Raw genomic sequence first — 13,316 nt, 5'->3', positions numbered from 1 at the left:
AAGTGCACTAGAATAGGGTTAGGAAAATGCAAATCTGTGTTGCAGAATTATTTGACTCCTCAGTAAACAGAAACCAAACTGTGTCAGTTCTCAAATAAGAGAAAAGACTTGCTAAAAGCTTCAAGATGTTGGGAAGAATGTGCCCTATGATGCCAACTTGCTGCAATAAACCTAGCTCAGTAATAGACTGTGGGCTTCTTTGTGTCTCATATTCTGAATATGGAAAAAAGAAACAAGACCTCCGTGCCTCCTGCTATTGGGGAAAGAGCCTGAAGAGGACTGAAAACTGACAGCTCCTAAGAATAATAAATCAAAGAAAGCAACAAGTAGAGGCAGAGACGGTGATTGTCAGAAAGGACTGAAATGAAAGAGCCAGAGCTGCTAAACTCATTGCCATAGGTTGATCGGTTAAAAAGGAAACCTGCCACAGAAAATTTGGTTCCTACCCAAAACAGACACTGCAATATGGAAATGTTTACCTTGGAGAGGTCAAAATGCTTTCCTTAAATTCCGTCATTTGTATTTTTATATGCCACATTGTAATAGAGCATATAACAATTTAAGAACATCAGGTGTAAAATGGGCATTCCAGCTCCATCAAAACAGTTGCACAGTGTCCCTTGAAAAATTCCAGAAGCTATAATATAGCTGGAAATCTGCTTTCCTACATTAAAAGCTTTCACCACAAAAACAACCATCTTTTTTTTTTTTTTAATGGGTTCGTGGGTGATGATCCGTCCCCACAAAAGGGAAAAGATGTTGAGAAATTAAGATCAAGCAGAGTACGTGGCGGGATGTTTGAACTGACAAGACGCAGTAAGCAGCTGTGAATGAGAGCGGTCCATAGACCTGCTTCAGCCTGAGACCGCCCTCCCAAAACATGGCGCACATGGAGCTCCCCGGCACATCAGGGTCTGATGGATGGGAAGCATCCCCCGGTCCTGAGAACGATCACAAGGATGAGAGCCCCACCACTCCCCGTAGGATGTGATGTGGGTTGGCCTCAATCCTAACACAGCCCTAATAACTCACCCCATGCTGCCGCTTGGACATCTTTTGCTTCACACGACCAGGACTGTCCCACTTCTGGCTCCCTGTCCATGCAGTGGAAAGAAGTGAGCTCCAACTGTGAGAATTTTCAACACCTTATGTTAGACAAAACACCCAAACCCTCATGTGTAAATTGTGGTCTCCCTGACACACCCGCACATCCCTCTCTGTCTGCATCCTTCCAGGAAAGCTGCAGTTTCTAGCTGAAAACCAGAAAGTTGTGTTAGTTAGGGATTGTTTGTTTGTTTGTTTGAAATACACAAATTAACTTGAGATACTTCGAGGGTAACTCTGTGGGAAAAAGGTCATATTTAACAGAAGCACATCCAGTTTGCAATCATGACCAGCTTTCAAAAAAAAAAAAACAACACTATCTTATATTTATTCATTGGGATTTTCTCTTTTCAAAACGTGAATATCAGATAAACAAAAAACAGACCTCACTGATGATTACGAAGTTATGCAGTGAGTTAAAAAACAAATCCACTCAGTGGAAAAAAAATACAGGGGTTTAAGTGGGCATTGTATGCAGGTTTGTTTTTAAGGGGTTAGAATACTATACTGATTTAAACAAACGCCACAACAATTATTTACCCTTAAAATGAGAGAAACTTGTTCCAATTTTTTGTTTTAAGGTCACGTTTGATTACTAACATTTAAGCCAGTGTAAGCCTAGAAGCAGCACAGCAGTTGGGGGAAGCGTGTATACTCTTATTATTATTATTATTATTTCAAAGCTATGGTACCATAGATTTCCTATTTCATTATTATTAGTATAAAATAAATTAGTACAAACAAACAAAAAAAAGAAATTTCACGTCTACTTGCATATTTCTTTAGATCTTAACGTGACATTAATGAGCAAATACACACTAGGATGATGATCACACTGTAGGATAAAATGGCTCATATACTGCGTTGATAAGTTAAGATGAAAGAAATCCAGAACAAAGACACAACAGTATTGTGGAGATATGTTTAGATTCCAAAATATTTGTATCAGTCAAAGATAGAAACACCCAAGACAAAAAAGAACTGATAAATAGAAACATCCACTTTTTTTCCACTTGACTGTATAATAAATATACTGTACATATTAAAGCATTACTCCATTACTACGCCTAGCTGCCACATGCAATACAGTGATACATTATATACATATTTTCCATCTGATCTCTGATGCATTTGTAGCTCCTTCTGAATATCAATGCCATTCCTAAGCTAGCACTTTAGGACAGAATTGAACTTCTGGGAGACGAAGATGCTCAAATGGTAATCATATTGACATTTAAACCCTGACCCCAGTGATGCAAGACTGTAGGGGTGAGGTGCTTTTGAGTAACATCTGAGACAGTTCTTCCTGAAGCTGAGAATAAAGCACTGCAGCGTACACTGGGCAGTCTACTGGAATATTTTAGAAGACTTCACAGGAAACATGGCTGCAGAATCCAAAAAGATTACTTGAGGGGCATAAGGAGCATGTAATGTGATCACAGAGCCCATAAAACCACTCTCAACCCATACGAATATGATGCAAGAAGACCTTTCTTCACAAATAGCCTATGAGGGGCTGCTTTCTTCAGTAGCATAGCTCTCGCTCTCCATTTTCTTTTCCACCACACAAAGGTTTTGTTCTTCTCATGCTGACTGACTCAGTTATCCAAGGCACTGTGACACTCTATTCCACCATTACATGGCGCTGTGCCCTCAAAGCGAGCCCAGTCATTAGATGCATCACTCTGAAATGTGAATATTATTGCCCAAAAGAGAGGAACTTGAGCATCACAGATGGATGAGAAGGGCTTGGAAACAGGTAACAGGATTGCTAACAACTTATGAGTAAGCACGTAAGACGCAGTGGCACATCGCTGTGATTGACAAGAACCGCTATTTGCAAATTGTACTTCCATGAGCACCACCAGCACACTCACCAATCAGGATTCCGAAAATGAGCGTTTTTAAGACTTGCATTTCTTTTTGATGGCGTCAGCCTGCTGCCAAGCACAAGTCAGTACGAAAGCCACTATCGCATATAGCAAAAAGCTGAAGCAAATACAAAGGGTGCTGCAACAGTCAACTACTTATGAGGGAAGAGGATATTACAGTCCAAAAGAGAACTTTCCAACAGTGAAGTATATGAGGCATCATACTTTAGGAATAAACACTGAACATGGACCAGACAAGTTCATAATAATTCCTACTTGATTTTTTTAGTTTCCCTTAATACTTTTTGTGCTTAAAGATTGTAATTTCAGTTTGAAACTGCAACTATTCAGAAGCACTGCATAGGAGTCCCATTATGAGTCAGGTACTGTACGTAAAGGCATGCTGAGGGAAAAGGAAAAAACACCCCGCACTTGGGGTACTTTTTGTCTTAATTACTGGAAAAATTAATTTACCCAAGCGAGTAAATAACAGTGATCTATATCAACCCCACTGATTCTCCTTCTCTTACCCAGTTGATCCGAGTTTGCCAAAACCAATTGTCTAATGATATTATTTTGTGATTTTACAGCTACTTGCATGGATGCTGTGCAAAGGACACAAGCAGTTATTCTTGGTCACGTATTTACAAAACCCTGAATTGAGAATGATTTGAAGAGTTGCTTGTTTGAATTTCTTCTACTGAAGATAGGTTCATATGGTACTGCATTGGAATAGTCAGGCTATATCTCAATTAAGATAAATTAGCCCAAGCAGAACACCAGACTAACAAAGCTGTATTCCTTTCAGATATAAGACTTCACATCAGGTAAACCAGATACTTTTGCCTAATATACTCTGTGTCTGACAAACCTTCTGCAACACTAAGCCGTGTGCTTTGTTGCAAAACAGTTATAATTAAACAAGTGTTCCTAGTTCTTAATTAATGCCACATTAACTTAGATTGCACTGTTTATATGGGTTTTTGCACGATGCACACCTTTGGTGTCCCACCCTGAACCCAGGTGATGCAGGCTGAGCCCAAGGACAACGTTCTGAAACAGGTTTTGAGCATTCCAGATCATGCTTTTTAACTCGAATTTCAGAAGTAATTTTAGATGGGTGAATCACATCATGAAAACAGGAGTCCATTTATTTGTTGGTTTTTAAAAGCTGTATAATTCTTAGCCAGCCTCTAATTGCATTATATTAAATATTCACTAGAAATACACGGGAAATTTACACATTCTTCACACTAACTATTCTTTTTGTCCTGGAAACAAAATTAGTATTTACTCAGTTAAAATTACTGATTTTTTTGTGCCAACTGAAAAACTGCCCCGACTTGGCAGCAATGGCTCCATCCTTCTCCTGCTGCACCCCACGACACGTCTCCTGACTGTACCTCTCCCCCCTCCAGTCCTCCCTCTGCATGCATGGCCAGGCTCTCTGGACAAGGACTGCCTATGAAGTGTTTGCCATACATTTTGATCAGAGCCACAAGGCTCTGCTCTCAAACCTAACAGGAAAGTAGAAGAATTATCAAATTCATATTGGAGGCATCTCATCCCATTCCTCTCCTTCACAGTTACTCAAACAAGGGAAGAACATGAAGCATGGAAGGAAGCTCTTCAGAAGAATCCAGCCAGGACAGCCAACCAACCCGCATGCTTCCCTGAAGAAACAGGGTGCAAAGTTCAGTTCTGTGTTTGCATTTCTAAAATGTTTGTATTTCTAAAGAGCGTAAAATATCAAATATCCTTCTTGGAGAATAATTCCCCTCTAGTCTCTTACTGAGTTGCTATATAACCATACAATAAATATTATCCTGCGCACATGCTCCTGTTTACTTAGCACACTATATATTTGATGCTATCTAGCAGCATAAGTTTGAGTTCTGTCATCTTAAAATAGTAATAGTTGTCAATCAAACTAGAAAGTGCATAATAAAAACATTCTAGAAACTAATAACCCTATATTTCTACACTCAACTTGGAGCTGAGCATTTCTTAAAATGAGATTAATTATATGTTTGTACAGCGCCCGATACAATCAGACAGGCCTCTAAACAACATCCTCCTAGCAATGAGCACAGACTATAATCGTATAGAGAGAGCGTTTGTGTATATTACACAATATGTGCAGCAATAAATTAGTAGCATCACCTTCACTTGGCCCAGAATGTTGGTCTGTAAGAGAGTTTGGGGGAAAAAAAAAAAAAAAAGCAATCTGCCCAGTACAAGAGTATTAGCTAGAGGATGAGAGAAAATGGCACAGCCAATACCCCAGTAATTTATGGCAATATTTTACAAATATTTGGAGGTATGAAAGCACCGAAGAGAGAGACACTGGAAAAGTCCTCAAAGTTATGACCAACATAATGCGGTGAAATGGTGACTTGAAAATAAAAGTGTCAGGAAAATATCCTTAGAATTATACCTGGGAAACTTTAGTGGGAACTTCACTGCTTGGGACATTTAAACCTACTCTGGACATAGTACTAGCAAATGCCCTGTAGGGAACAACCCTAAAACGTCCAGAAGATGGACTAGATGGAGAACAGGTCTTTTGCTGTTCCACTTTTTATTATTCTAATCCATCACCCTTCCTCAGGTGGTGAAGTTTTATGTAGACTTCAAAAATTATGACCATTAGAAAATTATGCATGTGTCTGTGTAATATATACATACATATGGATGTAAGGTCTGGTTTTTAAACACTAAGGCACAGAAAAAAATCTTTGCACCTCATTTGCCCGTGCTACAGCTCTAACTGTGCATTAATCTGGCAAGTGCAGATAGAAATTTCTAATTATGGTTATGTGAATGCACTATTTGCATAATCGCAACCACTGAACTTGCATCTTAGGCACGCAATAACTTCGATATGTTTACTGTCGACAGTGTAGTAGTATAGGACTGTGACACGCTCATGCCACAAAAGCAAGGTCAATCTGACAACTTTGTCCAAAGCCAGAAATTTAGAAATCCTGCCAGACAGACAAGTTGACACCAAAGGATGCAGAATAGGCTTAGCAGGAGGAGTCACACGAGGAACTCTAAATAAAGCCTTTTCCATTAGGGATTCTTAAGAAAAAGGTTAAATGTGCTGTTTAGCTCTCTTCTGCCTATGGTCTCATTTCTCTCTGGCCCCTGCACCCTGTTTTGCAGAGAGGCTAGAACTTTTGGTGACTTTCTGAAATCTGAAGTCCACCAAGGATTTTGTGCTGACATCTGCTAACAGTAAAAGTCATTCAGAGCAATGGCTGCAGAAAGCACCTCTGTTCCCAAGTCATGGGATAGCAGAACTCCTTATGGATGTGCAAGGTGTGTTAAAGGAAGAGGATGAAGGCTTTGCTTTGTCTGTGCATCTTATTGTTATTTCTACTATTCTGGAATGGAAACCCTCTTTATTGACCAAAACATAAGGCAATCACCCCACATAAGAGACAATGTAAAGATCATTGTCATTCTTCAGTATGAAAGAAAAACAATGAAATGGTATGGAGAAAGGAAAAAGTGTTTTGCTTTTAATCTCTTAGGCAGCAATGGCCATGATTAGCTTTCGTATGTAGCCCAGCTCGAGTTTGCCGTAGTGTTACATTGAGAAACAGTGGCCTGCACTGATTTTTATACATACATCTTAATGATTCCGATTGCTGCTAAGGATGCAGAACGGTGGCAGGATATGGCCATTCACCATTAAGGTCTGAAAGCCTTCGCAATTACTGAGTATACAGAATATTTATTATAAATACTATGCCAGGCCTCTTTTGTGAGCTGCCCTGGGCCTGTTCTCTGAGCCACATCAAGCAAGAAGTTTAAATGAAACTGCTCCCAAGTTTCTGAAATGGTTTAATAAAACATATACTGACTGTAATATTCAGTTTATAGTAGAAAACTATTGCCCCTTGGTTTGAAAAATGACCTCTAGTTGGCAATTTTACTCTCAGCTTCATAGATTATAGTCCGCTGTTGGTCATTTTCTCAATCCACAGGGCAATACTTTTCCATAACAAGCTCAAACTGCAATCAGTATTTGTAGGCTGTTACACAAGTTGAGGATAATATGTCTCAACACATCCTATTATATGACTAAACAAAAGAAATAACAACCTGGTGACACAGACATATGGAGAAAAACAGTGCGATTCTTGTAATTTTCTAATGCTGAGATAGCAGAAAAAAACATATTCTTTTATTGTGCTAATTTATATTAGATTTAATGTCTTCAATATACAATTATCTCTAATTTGGTTTTTCATTGTTTTGTTTTATATTGTTTTATGCCTATACTTATTCCAATGTAAAACAACAAATACTAAATTCTATTAGTGTCAGATTTCAGAAATGACAGATTGTGACTGATAGCTTAACATTGTAAAATCATATTAAAATGTATTCACATAGATATCTTAAAGATCAGTTGCTCTTGGGCACACAAAGCATGCATTCATAGAAACTTCAGAGGTTTTATACAAGGAAATTCCGATATAGTTTAGTAGGCAAGTTGCAAGTAATTGCTTCTGCACCCACTTCCACCACGTAAATACGAGATGAAACACAACATCTCAGGAAAGTAATTCCCCTATTATGTAATCAAATAGATTCACTGTTGACACTAAGTCAGGGAATGGGAAGTGAGAGACCTGGTATCTATTCCAAGATGTGCCATTGACAGGTCTGTCAGTGGCAGGCCTTAAGGAATGCCCACCCCACCTTCCTACATCACAGCCACTCTGATCTGTAGGCTAATGCAACTTACCTAGCTAGCTGGAGTGCAGCAAAGTTTAATTCTTCTATCGATGGATGATGGAAGCTCTTGCAGACTCTTTACTGTAAATGCAAAATATTTATAATTACAAGAGTAATATTCATCCTAATCTGTAAATAAAACTCTGCAGTTAAATGTGACGCCCACCCACGCTCAGAGCCAAGGAGAACGACTGCAGCTACAGTGGGGTCAAAAGCGGACATTTTGCCAACATTCATCTAGAAATCAAGAGATTCCTATCCTTTCAACAACTACACCGCATCTTCCTGGGAATCTGGGGATAGAAAGGAGAACCTTGGCTGTAAGATGGCCCGGAAGATAAAAAAAAGTTCACAGTAGTTCTGTATGTGCTGCTTTAGAAACCATAGACAACTACAGACATCTGCCTGTAATGCTGCGTTTGGTATATTAAAGGAACAGATTTTGTTGCTGTTGTTGAGTTTTGGTGGGTTTTTTTTGTTGTTGTTGTTTTGTTTTTTGCTTTGGGGGTTGTGCAGTATTTGTTTGGGTTTGGTTTTTTTTTTTTTAGGATAATAAAAATGACACACGTGCCATAGCATAACGGATTAATCAAGGCAGATGATGTTTATCCTAGGTCCTGAGTTGCACATCTTCATAACTCACTCATAAAAATTAATGTATTGTACATGCACCACAGTGCTGGATCTTCTATTTTTACCCGTTGAGAATAAATTGTTCTAAATTGGATTACCCTGATATCCAGTAAGAAATGTAAAATTACGTTGTTATTTTAAGAATTTACATTGCTGTGTATAGAAAACACATCTTCACACTGTGCTTTTGAACTGTCACGTTACTCCCACTGTTATGAAATCATAGTTGCTGCTGCCACACCTAAAATGAAATGCAATGTATGCTGTATCGCTTTACATACTGTTCACTTGGTACCTTAATCACAAAACTATACATGGGATGCTTTAGGACTGATCTTTCATAGCTGACTGTTTTTGTACATAAGTAATACACAACTATGTACACAAGGACTCATAAAATCCTCATTTCTAAAATCAACAGATGAAAAAATCCCTAAAAAAATAACATACAGATGTTTCCTACTTCAACGAGCTGCTGGCATTTAATGCTGCCAATCACGCAAGCAATACAATTGGTGAATTTCAAGGTATGCAGCATTTACAATGGATTTTCTTTTCTTTTCTTTTTAATCAAATGATCACTTTACAATGACTGAAAAAATGATTGGTCAACAAATTTACAGCGATACGTTTTGATGACATCTCTAAATTCCTACGTGCGGTCAACTACACTGCACTGCTCCATACCAATTCCTTTTCCTTTTACCTCAAGGAAGTTGATTCGGCTGTCCTTAAGCTGCAGCGCTTCACTAAAAGTACATTATCTGCACGTTATCTATAGAGTAATCCTCTCCTCAAATACAAGACAGAACATCAGAGTTTCTAATCCTACACAGATAGAGTAATTCACATCCACTGTACATTTTACTGTAAAGACAGAGTAATACAATATGTTTGATAAATCATGTATGTGTCTGTGTACAAAGAAAAAGGTTTATCTTCTTTCCTACAAGATGCATCCGTATTAAGGCACACGCTCCCCATGCTGGCACTGTAGCAATCTTTCCAAGCTCCATAATAGAGACATCTGAGTTTAAAAAATGAAGCAGCCCACAGGTCAAACAAGTTCCTGATGAGAAGTACTTAACCAGAAATATTATTTCACTGATTCTAACTTTTCATCCATACATCAAACCCTAAAGTCTATTGATTAAATACAACTGATCTTCCTTTATTTCAAAGCAAAAGAGAATTAAATCATCTCCACTCTTTTCCTTGGTTTGGAGCTATCGGGTTGTACACAGCGGCCATGTGTCCTGCTTATAATTATAATATCCTTAAGGAGAGCTTATCCTACAGTGACTGAGCACAGGTTTCTTGCCTCTTCCTCTAAATCTTCCGCACCTGGTCATAATCAGTGGCACCTGATGGCCCAATATTTTGATCCAAAATGGCAAGCAATATAATCCAAGATCTGCTGAAATCAATAGATCCATTTTCTTTGGGAAATTTTGCATTGGGACTACCTTAAGGATGTGTGAATACAAGAATTCACTGTAATTATGGTGGCACATCTTCTCATAGCCTCTTTTTCACTGTGTAATTATCTGCACTGTGCTTTAAGTTTTCTTGCAGTCCCACATCCAGTCAAGCCAGCCCTTGCAAAGCCCTATGCAAGTCAACGTCTGCCAGCTTTGGGAACGAAGGGTCTCTTTCAGCAAGAATCTACATCAGAATAAATCACATCTGTACATTGCTGAGCCCTGTGTGGCATCAGCCGGTATCTGAAATTACCATCAAATTCTAACAAAGGAGAAACATGCAATGAACTCCTAACAACGTCTTTGCAGAGCACCAAGAGGTGGATACAAAAACCTTGGGAGTTTTTGTTGGGTTTTTTGTTTCTTTGTTTTTGTTCACCCCCTCAAAAAAGAGTCTAAGTTAGCTTTAAAGCTCCCCAGAGCTACTGTGTCTCCACGCAGACTTCAGCTTGGTTCCAATTTACCTGCACCATGCTGCTCCAGACTGTGTAAACATCCTCTGACATCCAATGCAATCAGAAACTCCTGTATCAGAGATCGAGTTTCCACTCTGGGAGGTAATCCCTGCTAAAATCGTAGCATCTCCATTCACTCATGTTTCAACCCATACTTGCAAATGAAAGGATACACACTAATCTCAATTTTGTTGCTGTATATATACATTTAGTAAAGCAAATACTTTTTTTTTTTAAAAAAAAGGAATTTTTAATGTACTTCAAACCTTGTATAAATTAGCATCACAGACTACAGCAAATGCATGATTAGCAATAAATTAATTAACAAAAAAGGAAGTTACTACTTGCTAGTTATTTCACTGCAACCAAGTTGCCGAAATGCAGAATTGTGAATAAATACAGACATCTATATTAGTTAAGGAGGCTGCAGTTTGGGCATCTCCTTCAAATCCTTAGTGCCTTTCCACTGGCAACCACTAGGTCAGCACCAGCAAAGCTAAGTGAAGGTAATAGCCTTTCTTCTGCTAAGTAGCACTAATTTCTGCCTACAGTGCCATTCAGATGAGGATTGATCAAGTCACAGAGGTAGAAAAACAGTCTGCCACCAGTGAAGAGTAGTTCATAACAGCCTCCAGGTATCAAGATACACAAAAGAACCACAGAAAATAAAATAAATCAACAGATATTTTGCAAAATACATCAATATTAAACTCTCAATTTTCTCCAAATCAAGAAACCAGAAGTCAGAAGATCAAGAACTCAGAGTAAGGATTTTCCTATTATAGAGCATATGGTTTCTCCTGAAGTCTTTGATTGATACATGATCTTTTCTTTCTTTTCAGGCAGAACAGCTGTCCAGTGAACTAGAAGAAATAGCCCTGAAGATAGCTTTGTGTCTGATATGACTTTGAGAGGGAAAATCATCCCAGAGATAAATGCTTCAAATGAAATTTCTAAGGAATAGAATAAATGTATATATATGAAAGATTTTTCTTCTCTTTGAGCAAGCAATCACTGTAACCGTAATTTGGGATTAGCTTTTGGGGAGGTGGGGTGGGAAAAGTAGAGCAGTTTTTGATACAGAACAGAAAAGGTACGTACTTCAAAGCTGCATCTGGAATGACCCTAACCAAAAGAGGCACCAACGGCTTTTGAAAGGGTCACTGGGGAAGAAACAGAGTTTTATGAAGATAGTCTGGACTCCATTACCTGGAATATATTGAAACTTCCTTGATTCTTCTCTGTAAGAAACTGCTCTAAGAAAGCTAAAACACATGCTTTGCTGGTTGATAAAGACTTGGAATCTTTGACTCAATAACTGAGCAGAAATGGCTTTGCTGAATTTGCCATACAGATGATTTTCATGAATTTGGACTCCTGTATGCCCAGTGCAGAATAGGACGGGTCTCAGCTCAGAAATGCCTAGCAGAAGAGCGCAATGGCCTTCTGCCTGTCCTACTTTTGCAGGCCCTGAATCCTTAACTTAGAGCTCTTTGCTCACTCTACCCCAAACTTCAACTTTCAATACAATTAATCTTCCCCCAAAACCATTCTTCTCACTTTCATTTGCCTTCCAAACAAATGCCCATTCTCCTCCCTTCCTACACCAAAATCTTCCTAAACTTCCCTGCGAGCATGTTTATTTCTGAAGCTAATTAAAAATAAATTAGATCCTTAGCATTAAGAAAAAAAACCTACATTCTCATATATCTTTGTATAGCCATAAATAATACCTCTCCCTCCCCCTGAATAACTCATATGCTTCTCTATCCCTTTTTCTGAAACCCCCCCCCTCCATCTTCCCTGCTTCTGGAGTCCTTCTCCTCCTCCCACATAAGCTGCCAATAACCCTGCACAGCAGTGGTGTACCCACTGGCATCAGACTGTTCTTCTGCCACCTCACCTGCCCCTCCTGGCATCTTGGGGTGCCAGTCCTTGCTCTCACACAGGCTTCATATGCACAGACTGCAGTTCTCAGAAACCCTTCTCAATGGGATTCCAACAACAGAAGAACAGGAGATAAGATCATAAAAGCAGCCCCCAGTATGGTGCCCCACCAGGAAGCCAACTAAATCTGATAGACGTGGTCCTCTCAATCTACAAGTAGGAAAGGGCTGAGCATTTAGAGAGGAGAAAAGCAGCTCAGAAAACACCTTGATATGGCCTGTAATTGGCCAGCAGCACAAAAAGCTTTTGCCTAGATCTTCAGTTCTGGGGTAGTCAAATCACTATTTTTTCCCACACATATATATGCTGTATTTGTGCTTATATTTCTAATTTTTCCCCCTTCTTGCCCCCCACTTTTAGTCTGCGGTGACTAAAAGCGCAATTATTTTACAGAGATACTCTGTAACAAGCTTACAGGATGCCTTTAGTAATAAGATAATTATTTGTAACTCTATAAAGAATTATAATTTTTAATTTAAAAAGAAATCAAATAAAAACAGCTTTCATCTTTCCTGCCATGTGAAGAAAACATTCTCTGCCTACAACTCAAATTATCATTCTCTCCTTTGTGCAAAATGAATTGACCCAGAAAACTAAAAGGGTAAGAACCCATATTTGCTGGGCTTATTCAGCAGCCAAAAGTTCATGAAAAACACTGTTGTGTATCACATAGCAACCACTTGATGCCTATTGTTAAAATACAGTAGTTATTCAAAAAGTAAAATCGTGCATTCTCAAATAAGAACCCAGGCTGCAATGTGTGTTTACTGTTTTTGGGAAATAGTCATCTTGCCATTTTCTTTTTTTCCATAGCCTTGGCATATTTGGTCAACTATGCAATGCGCAGTTACCCACAGGAAAAAAAGCAACACAAGAATTTTCCTCCAGCGCTTAGCACAGGACAATGTCCATTCAAAGCAACACATGAGATCACTATTCAGAGAGTTAAGATGGGCTCTATTTTTAATGCAGCCACACTTTCAGTACAAATGTAATATTCTGGAGGAAGCATGAGGGATAAAGGAAGATAAGTGTATCACTTTTCAACCGAGCATTAGAAGTTGCACATTTTT

At 38.8% G+C, this 13,316-nt stretch overlaps 1 protein-coding gene across 6 annotated transcripts in view; it reads right to left on the bottom strand.

The window, feature by feature from the left end:
* Window positions 1-13,316, bottom strand: part of ZNF536 (zinc finger protein 536) — a 326,681-nt gene that overhangs the window by 254,607 nt on the left and 58,758 nt on the right. For 3 of the 6 annotated variants that reach the window (XM_004944212.5, XM_004944211.5, XM_004944214.5), the window contains exon 3: window positions 7,738-7,808. The exons of the other annotated variants lie outside the window; for them this stretch is intronic. The gene's annotated coding sequence lies outside the window, so the exon portion shown is untranslated. The remainder of the gene's footprint in view (window positions 1-7,737; window positions 7,809-13,316) is intronic. 6 annotated transcript variants of the gene reach the window in all.

Source organism: Gallus gallus, chromosome 11 (assembly GCF_016699485.2).
Source record: "Gallus gallus isolate bGalGal1 chromosome 11, bGalGal1.mat.broiler.GRCg7b, whole genome shotgun sequence".
Taxonomy (NCBI): Eukaryota; Metazoa; Chordata; class Aves; order Galliformes; family Phasianidae; genus Gallus; species Gallus gallus.
This window is presented reverse-complemented; position numbering and strand designations above follow the sequence as displayed.